This window comes from Pinus tabuliformis, chromosome 7 (assembly GCF_031772625.1).
Source record: "Pinus tabuliformis cultivar Carrire ecotype Pingquan chromosome 7, CPIR1, whole genome shotgun sequence".
NCBI classification, from domain to species: Eukaryota; Viridiplantae; Streptophyta; class Pinopsida; order Pinales; family Pinaceae; genus Pinus; species Pinus tabuliformis.
Genome location: NC_142293.1, coordinates 65,839,073 through 65,849,187, shown reverse-complemented (window position 1 = coordinate 65,849,187; position 10,115 = coordinate 65,839,073).

Here is a 10,115-nt window from a genome sequence, read left to right as displayed (position 1 = left end):
TCATTGTTAATCTGTGGAAACCCAATGAAATTTACAGTGATGCCATAAAGTAAACAACCAATCATATTGTTTACAGGGATCGATGTTGCCGGGTCCATGTATACACTTCCATCTGCATTCAGAACTTGTGAATTTTACCATGTTGTTAACAGAGCGGGATCTTTCAAAGTTTCAGCTTTTAACCATGAGCCTAAAGATCCTTCAAATCCACCAATAATTCTTTTGGTAGAATTAATGGGTCCAATGTCATCAGCCAAATAAGTTCTATAACAAACAAGCATAGAATGCATAACTGACAAAACTTCTTCCTCAGTGCAATTATCTATATTCCACACATATGTGGAAGATGCAGACCAATCTTTACGATATTCAGATTTCATCAGGTCTCTTCTATCTGGGGCAGGGCTCCAGGTAGAGTTCCAGGTAGATCTGGAGGTGGTTTCATGGACCATATGGTCTTCAGGAATGTTAAATTGAGCTTTGTCTTGAGGAGAAAAATTCTATACATACTCCTCAAGTTTTTCTAGGGAAGGTTCTTCATCATCTATCTCTATCTTATGCAACCCGGTATCTTCCTTCTCTTCCTCATCATACCACTGTTTTCTTCCTGTTTCTTCTTCTTTTACATTTTCCTCCTCTACTTTCTTCATTTTGATCCATTTTGTCAGAGAGGAACTGGTTGATGTACTATAATGTGAGGAAGTTATGGGATTGGATTTTAGATGTCCAAAATAACTTGGGGCAGCAAAAAGACTGTATGGATGTTGGGTCCCTATATACTAGTAATTACCCCATTACTATTGTAGTTGCATCCCTTATTAATATTGTTGTGCCCCTATTATCCCCATATTGTTATTACTGTGCCCCATAGAATCCCTCTATTGTTATTTTTGTGGCTTTATATTATTATTGTTAAGTCGGCTGGGTTATATTGTGACTCCTTAGACTCCTATATATAGAAATGAGGTTTTGTCATTTGAAAAATCGAAGAATTGTTCATTTATGTAATGTAAAGGAGGTTGCCCCCTCGAAGAGGCTGAATTCTAAGGCGTTGATCTATCTTTTCTATCTTTTCTTGAGCTGGTTTCATAACATTTGGTATCAGACCTTTGGATTCTAGGGTTTCGCTGCTCCAAACAGGTCATTGTGGAATTTTCGCTATAACTTTTTTTTTCTGCAACATTTCAGAAGTTTCAAGAAAAACCCATTTGAGAAGAAATTGAGCTGAACCTCGGGTCCAAATTGCAGAGCTTTTCGCGCTATATTTGCGGAGATATGATATGAGGAAGTTGGTCTTTTGGCAGAGTCCTGAATTACATTCCAAATAGGTGACCTAGGGAAAATATTCATAACTTTCTCTCTGGGGATCAGACTGAAATTTCGTAAGAAGGTACAGAAATAGGACGGATTGTAGTTTCTAGTATGCATTTTTTAGATCCAAAGATCAAAACAGTGACTCGTGGCACGTTGTACAAGTTCGCCCTACTGAACTAGTCTATAATCAAGTCACTGTGGGAGATTTCGCATAACTCTTCCTTGGAGAATCCAAATTGGGTTAGACTTGTGGCATTGCAAACGGGACATAGAGGGCTACTGTAGGTCACAAATTTAGAACTAGATGATTAGAAAGTACAGAGATACATCATAGGCAATATCGAGCTCCTATAAAGTGAAAAAAGGTGTGTAGATTTTCTTAAATTTTTGTTTAAGCTTGGTTTGAAAATTGATTTTGAATGAATTCAAAGGGAATAGTAGAGCATTATTATCAGTAACTGATGCCCCTAGGAAAGAAATGCAAACACCTAGTAAGGAACTTGAAAGCTCTAGCATGACTCATGAAGAAGAAGAAGAAATGCTACATGATATATCAAAATTACAAGAACAAGTGCAACAAATGTCACTGTCATAAAAGCTAACAGATGCTAAGATAAATGGCGTGGAAGCCAAGATGAATGCCGTGGAAGCTAAAATGAATGGCATGGAAGCTAAGATGGACAACTTGAAGATAGATTTGAACACAAATTTGAAGACAGGCATGGCAGATTTGAAGACAGATTTGACAAATTTTCTACAAGAAATACTTACCAATGGTGAAAAGGTAGTAAAGGAAACTCATGATGCGAACAAAGAAATGATAATCATGATCTCTTAGACTCTAATGTGGGATTGAAAACCAACCATATTCCAAAAAACGATATGAGGAAGTTTGATGGCAAGGATCCCGCAACATGGATATTACAAATGGAGCAATTTTTCGACCTCAATAATGTGCAAAACACACAAAAGGTACGTATGGCAACTTTATATTTGGAACCAAATCAGTTTGTATGGTATCAATGGCTTTGCTCTCGTAAACAATTTATCACTTGGGCAATTTTTACAGAAGAATTGATAGCACATTATGAGGATACAAAAAGCAACACTTTTTTTAGCCAATTGATAAGTCTCAAACAAAAGGGTTCAATAATGGAGCACATTGAGGAGTTCCAAAAATTGAACATAAGGGTACAAGATATTCCAGAGGAGCATAGGATTGATGTGTTCATAGGGTCTTTAAAGGATAATATCCAACATGATGTTTGCCTTTGGGAACCTGATTCATTAGAGAAGGCATTCAGGTTAACAAGAAAAATGGAAAGCAAAATTATGGCAACCAAGAAGCATACCACTCTCAACTATAAAGATGGAAGTGTGGCAGCTCCTAGTCTTCCACAACCTATAAGGCTGACACCACAACAATTGGAAGAAAAAAGAGCAGAAGGGCTTTGTTACAGTTGTGATAACAAATACACTAAAGGTCATAAGTGTGCTGAGAAGAAATTATTCTACATAGATTGGGAAGAGGAAGAAAAAAAGGAGCAAGAAAGGTCAAAAGAAGAGGATATACTCCAGGAACAAAGCCTAGATAAAGAAGAAATAAATCCGACCATATCTTGTAATGAATTGGCGGGAATTACCACTCCTCAAACCATCAAGATAGAAGGACAAATCAAGAAGAAAAAAGGTACTAGTGTTGATTGATTCAGGAAGTACCCACAATTTTATTCATTGTAAGGTAGCAAAAGAATTGAATTGCTTCTTATAACCAGCACCAGAGTGTCAAGTGATGGTTGCAAATGGAGGAACAATAAATTGCTCTGGAAAGTGCCATAATATCAAGCTATCAATGGGATAATATGTATTGACTAGCCCAATGCTTTCGATTCCAATGGGAGGTGTTGATGTTGTACTAGGAGTATAATGGCTACAATCCTTGGGTACAATAGCTTCCAGTTTTCAAGAACTTTTCATGAAATTTTCCGTGCAAGGAAAGGAATTTGAATTAAGGGGTATTGCAGGGAAACCGGGAAAGACAATTAGCTCTAATGGTGATGAGCCCCAAAAATGGATAATTATTTGGGCTCATTCAACCTCCTAATTTGACTTAATCCACCATTCTCATTAGTTTATTGCATGTTTTTATTATATTTATGCTAATAGAGTGAATTTGGTTAGTCATTATGCCAACAAGTCTAATGGGTGCTTTGTGTAGCCTTTTTGGTCAATTTGGAGACAAAATTGAAGGTCTTAATGAGCACTTGGCAGCCAAATTCGTGGGAGAACAAGGGAGAAGATTTGTAGGAAGGTGTCCCCTTCATTTATGGGCCCTTACCTCGAATTCTCCACCATCAGCTCGGAGTTCAAAGGCCACCAAATCAATTAGCACAAGGGCAGCCAAGCAAGTCAAGTAGGACTGCTGTTAACTACAAGTTTTGGGCAACCGAGTCCCTAAATTTTAGGAGGACTATTGGGGTCCTCAATTTGTATAAATAAGAAGGCTTAGGGCCTCATTTTAGTTAGCTAGTGGTTAGTCATTTTGTAGCTGGTAGTTAGTCATTTCATAGTCTTGTTGTAGTTCGATTTTTAGGCAATAGATTAGCTTTGCTTTCAGCTCATTCTCAAGCTCTCCTTGTGGACAGTTTTGATGTAACTCTTCATTTCTTGATCAATAAAGATGAATCCAGCTTTGCACCAGCTCTAAATCTCTCTTAGGAGGCTGTAGCTCTTGGGGTTGGGCCCATCTCAAGCGCCCAGTACCTCCTTTGTTTATCTTTATGTGTGTTTGCTGCGTTCTTAAAATAAAATCTGCTCTTTAAATTTAAGTCTTGCTTTGTTATTTAGGTTGCTCTTGATGGTTAAAGTAGCTTTTTATGTTTAGAATAGATTGGTAGGAGTTATTCATGCATTCAGATCTTTTGGAATGTTCTTGCTCACGTGTTGTACGTGGTTCTTGTTATAAATAAAGCTGTTGTCCATTCTTGTTACTGTTAGCTAGATCATATTAGGGTAGCATAACTAGATCTTTGTTTTCTTGCATGTCTTTGTTTGTTCAGTTTGAAAAACCACTTGCAGAGCACCTGTTATCCTTCTCTATCTACCCATAATCCATCAGATAACCTTCTCCAACCCTTAGTCCATGATTCGTACCCTTCATTTTCCATACTTTCCCCACCTTGCCCTAATTCCTACATTCTTGTGCATCATCACTTCCTCCATCCTTGAACAAATACAATCGCTCCTTAGCCTCATCCACCAAGTCCTAGACCTCTTCACACCCCTATTTCACCCCCATACTCATTCCTTCCTCTTTTTCCCTCCATCCATGCTCCAAAATCCCATTTCGAAACATCCTGTAGAAGAATTAGAGAACATCCTGTAGAAATCCTGAACATCCTGTAGAACCCCTGCAGACTTCCTGTAGAAGCTCATAAACGCAGTTTCTTGGCAGCCAAACTTTGTGAGACTCTTTGGAAGGGTGTTAGGGACCCCTTAGACCCTCTTTGAACCTTCCCAACCTTTCCCAAGCATTTCTCTTCCTTGATCCACCTCTGCACAGTGAAAAGCTAGTTAAAAGCACATGCATGATAATTCTCATAACTTAGTCAAAAATACAAAAAGATGTTTTCTTCAGCTAGAGGCAGTGTAGACACATGTATTTGACCTTCATAGAAGTAATGGCATCTCTTCTCGTAGTTTGCATTCTCATTTTTGCATCAGTAGGACTAGTCGGTAGAATTAGGGTTTGCTAGGGTTTGCATTCCTTTTTGGCTTTCATTTTCTTTTCGCAATTAGATTAGCTTCCTTCGAGTTAACTTTCATCCATCAATTAAAAATCTTCTTCTAAGAGCTCATAGAAGTTGGCTTAAGCTCCTAGCGGACTTGTGCCAGCTGACCAAGTGACAGCTGCGGCAAGAGCTAGTACTTGTGCATACAACACCGTCGCTTCCAAGTTTGTTACGAACTACCGGGTTGATAAAATTAAAGAAGGGAGTTCCAGGAGTTGTAGCATTATTGCTACAATACTGGAGCCCACCATCTTTTTGGCGCCGTTGCCGGGGAAGCGTCAGAGTATTGATGATTGCCGCTTTTCTTCTATTTTCCACTACAATCTTCTGCTAAGTAGTTTATTTCATTTCCATTGTGCAATTTCGTTTTTGCAAAAGTAGATTAGTATTTCCCGCTTTCATAGATTAGCATTTCAATTCCGCAATTTCATTTCTACAAGCGTAGATTAGCATTTCAATTCCACAAGCGTAGACTAGCATTTCATTCCTGCAATTTCATTTGAGCAAAATAGATTAGTCCTTTCCTGCTTTCGTTTCAATTCCGCATTTTCATTTTAGCAAGATAGTTAGTTGCAGTTCAATCTATTTCAGTTTTGTAGGTAGAAGTAGAAAAAAGCAAAAATCAACCAAAAAGATTTCCTTTCATGCCTGGTAGGAGTAGAGATAAGTTAGAAAGATATTTTCACAACACCCCCCTTTGCTTCACACAGCCAACCTTCTCTCTTCTTCAATGGCTGTGACTAAGAAGAACCCCTAGGTGGACATCAAGACATATCTTAAGAACCTCTAGGGGAGAAGAAGAAGAAAACATTCCTCTGGAGCAAATGGCTACAAGCAGAAATGTTGGGAGCAATACCTTGTCCAAGAATGAGTTTGCAACTTGGTTGAAGGGAAAGTACCCCTAGAGTCCTTTGGGCTGAGACTCTACCAGACTGAAAATTGCTTATACAAAGAAACACACACACACAGCCATCTTTTTTACTTTCAAGCAAATTCTAATGTTTAGGGTACATACCTAAGGTCCTACGTTCGAGAAGACCGTTAGGGTGCAAACCCTTCTTGGAGTTCCCTTCTTCTTTCTCTGACCTGCAAGACAAACAAATCAAAGAATACAACAGTACATGTATAGAAGTTTATGTATAAATCATCTTCATGCTATAAAGTTAGTTATAAAAAATCTTTAAGTAACCACTTTCATAAGAATTCAACACAAGAATCTCATAAGCATAAAGAAAGATTATTCGGGAACAAAGACGTGTTTCTTTATATATAAAGGCAAATAAAGTACATATATCGGAAAGATATCACCTGAACACCTTCAGCAGGCTCCAAGCAAGCTTCCTCCCGGATTCGTTCCAGCCTCCAGCCTCCAACAAGAGCTCCTTCCAAGTCTTACTCAATGATGATGTCAAGGATGAATGATCACCAATACACATGGAAACAAGGGTTTCCTATGCAAAATGGGGGAAGTGCAGGATGCACCAAGGACTTCAGACCTGGTCTAAGGGAAAAATCTCAGCATAATAATCTTGCTCTCCTTTCTCTCTCCCCTTGGCCTTCCCTTTGATGTCTTTTTATACCCTCTCCAAAGTAGTTTTTTAGTTAGGAGTTGGTTGGGAACAGTTGGGCCATGGGCACTAACAGGTGATCCAGCAGGTAAACCCGCGATCACCGCCCGAAAAAGAGGAAATTATATTTTTTTAAGTGTTTTAATAGATACACGCGGGTTGGGTATGACATAACCGCGTGTACACGCGTTTAACACAGGGCAAAGTCGCGTATAGGGAATAAAACACTGTTTTTTAAATTTTTGGACCAGGTCTGGAAGGAGGGGTTGCCCTAGGCCATAAGTGCAGCATCACAAACCATAAGAGTGAGATTTGGAGCTATAACAGATGCCCCCTAATGTATGAGGTCAGAAGGGGAACATGATGGCCGAAATACATTAAGTAAGTACAAGGAAAGGAACTCTGCCGAAAAACCGAGGAGGACTTCACCAGAATTCAGCCTGCCAAGCCACCGAAAGGAGATCAGAAAGAAACACTGTCTGAGGTGGGCATACCCATGCTCAGGAAAAGTAAAGCATGTCCGCATATCAAGTACAAGTGGATCCACTAAGTATACAAGTATAAATGACTGTAAAAATACATAATGGATCATCTGATCATAATGAGTAAGTACATGTCTGAATATCACATATAAAACTGTCAATGATGCTGAAAGATGCAACGGATCACTGAAATCAAAGACTGATCCCATAAGGTACCAACTGAACATGATGGAATAGGATGGTACTACACTGCAAACTCAGGTGCCAGCATATAGAATGTCGCCATGACTGACTGCAACATATAAGGTGGAATGGTATCAACTAGCAGCAACAGGAGCAACTGTCAAGTGAACCAATGAATGCTGATACAACCTGAGGTCTTCACCGACTGCCGTGGTACATTTCTACACCATGGGAATAAATGATCTGAAGTCGACCATGTGAGAAATCGTTTGATTACCGGTCATTGATGTATACCGTTAACAAACGCGAGACTACTCACCGATAATGATAATGAGCGTCAAGGTACCCAGTACAATCTAACAAGTGTGAATAGATGAGCTGAAGTCGAACACCTGTAAGAATCTATCAATCAGGAGACAATGATGGTTTCCCACTGTCGATAGCGAGGAATCTGCCACTAATGACTGCAAACCCCAAGGTACTGCCAAATGGACTCTAGATCTTTGCCCCAGAGCAATGAGTCGGAGTCGATAGGGAAAGATCCGCTAGAAGGAAGGCATTAAGGCATCCTTCATCAATCTAGCGCGAGTGTAACCCGTAGGCCAATAATGTGGAAGGAATCGGACGAAAAAGATGTAGTAACCCAACCGAAGTACGTTTCCGGCGTACACAAGATGTGGCTAGCGCACGGCAGAAACCCTCTGAACCAACCAATAATGAAAGCTGACACAGAGGCGAGGTATCCACCAATAGGGTCAAATGGAAACCAAGGTACTGCACGAATCCCAATGTGTGATAATGTATGCTGATGTCGAACACAAGGGAAACCACTCAGTCAAAGACCCATGATACTGATCGATGCTGAGCACAAGGTGACCTATCAATAATGAAAATAGGGCCAGGGTGCGGTCTCTAGGTCTGCCCTCAGAGCAATGTGTCGTCGTCGATAAGGACAAGACCCGCCAGCAAGAAGTCAATGGGGACCTTCTCAAACCGGCACGAGTGAAGGACCAATATAACTGATGTGATGATAGACATGACACTGACAACCAGGGATGGCCGACTGAAAAATGAGTCAAGAGACACCGCAGAAAGGCCGACTCAGGCTAACTTCCCTTGAACAAAAGCACGACTCAATGTGACTATGTGGCAGCATATAATGAATCTGTATAAGTTCGTCATGCAGGAGGCACGAACGAACCCTCCATATGATTGGAAGAGATAACCAATCGGGGGAGAACTGACTCGATAACAAGGTTATGGCTTACCTAAGTCAAACTAAATCCCACCCATGCGGAGGAGACTTTGTTTTGAGTGCTTTGTTCAAGGGCGACACGACTGACTCTAGCTGCCAACAATAAATGGAAGTAATGTCCCTGTTCCCGCTCTTTTTGGAATATTTAATTTTTTTGTCTTTTTCTGATAAGCCGGAAAAAGAATAAAAGAATGCTATGGTACAGTGGAAAGGACGAGTGTCGGTGAAACAGATGATCTAGTTCCTGGGAAAGGAACGTTCCTATGCTCAATGCAGGGAGGTGAAAAACTGGTCAGTGACACTCAGAGGTATGTCCCTTCCACGGATCTGGGTATGTCAAGCTGCAGAGGTCAAGGGTATGCAAGGTTGATTTTGCAGACATCATGGTCAAAAGTGGGCTTAAACACGAGTCCAAGTGAAGCCGGCTATAGGCCAAAAGGTGCAAATGGTCAACATGCAATGCAGAAGTACAACTCAACACACATAGGAGCCTCTAGGGTATAAGGCCAGAACGAAACGAAGAAGCAAAGAAGAATGAGTCTTCAACGCATAAGTCATGGCGGGACTACAGAGGACTCCCGAGCCTAGGGATGAAAAATCAGCATGAGTGCCAAGTGACAACAAGGTACTAACTAGGGCACCCATGATAAGGTAGGCTCTACCACACAAGTCATGATGCTTCTAAGCAATGAGAAGGTTCCGCACCATAACTTGGTGGGGTCGATCCTAAGGCAAAATGGGAAAGGAAACTGATAAATGCACAATGCAGGCGGAAAAACCTAACCTATATGCCAGTTTCAAAAACAAATACCTGTCAGAACGGACCAACCATAAACTTCCAAAGGAGAAATCTTCCAAGTTCTGTAAACATAAATAGGAACACTAGACAAGAAGTTAATACATCCCACATATAAACTTCATATAAAATCTTTGTGTTATAAGATACAAAACTTGAAAATGCGTACCTCATATATACAATATGGTACAGGGAACCACGCAACCATGCGGCTTACGTATAATAGTTCTGCTGAACAAACCCCTTGCAGGGCTCAGGCCAAGGGCTCCTTTGGTAGTCATAACTCATGGCTTCAAAGAGTTCCTCCTGTGAAGGCAAAGCAAGATCTGAGAAATCATGAGAACTACAAGGATCAAAAGAGGGAATTAAAGGGTCCCATGTCCCTATAGGAAGAATCTCTCGGTCAACTTCCGGGACCAAGTCCCAAGAAGGAGAATAATAAGTCAAAGGATCCTTCTCAGAAGCGATTGAACATTGAGGACTCAACGCCACATAATTGACCCGTGGCGGGGTAGAGTCTACTTGAACACTTGGAACAAACCAAGGGGCATTCTGCAATAAAGTCGAATTAGGGTGGTGATTATCAGATGCAAGCTGATCAATAGTGACAATATTCCCATTATGGGGAAAGCACATTACTCGAAAGAGTGAAGACACCACAGCATTCATAGCATAGACATAATCACGCCCAAGTAGCATATTAAAGTCTAAAGGGCTATCAACCAC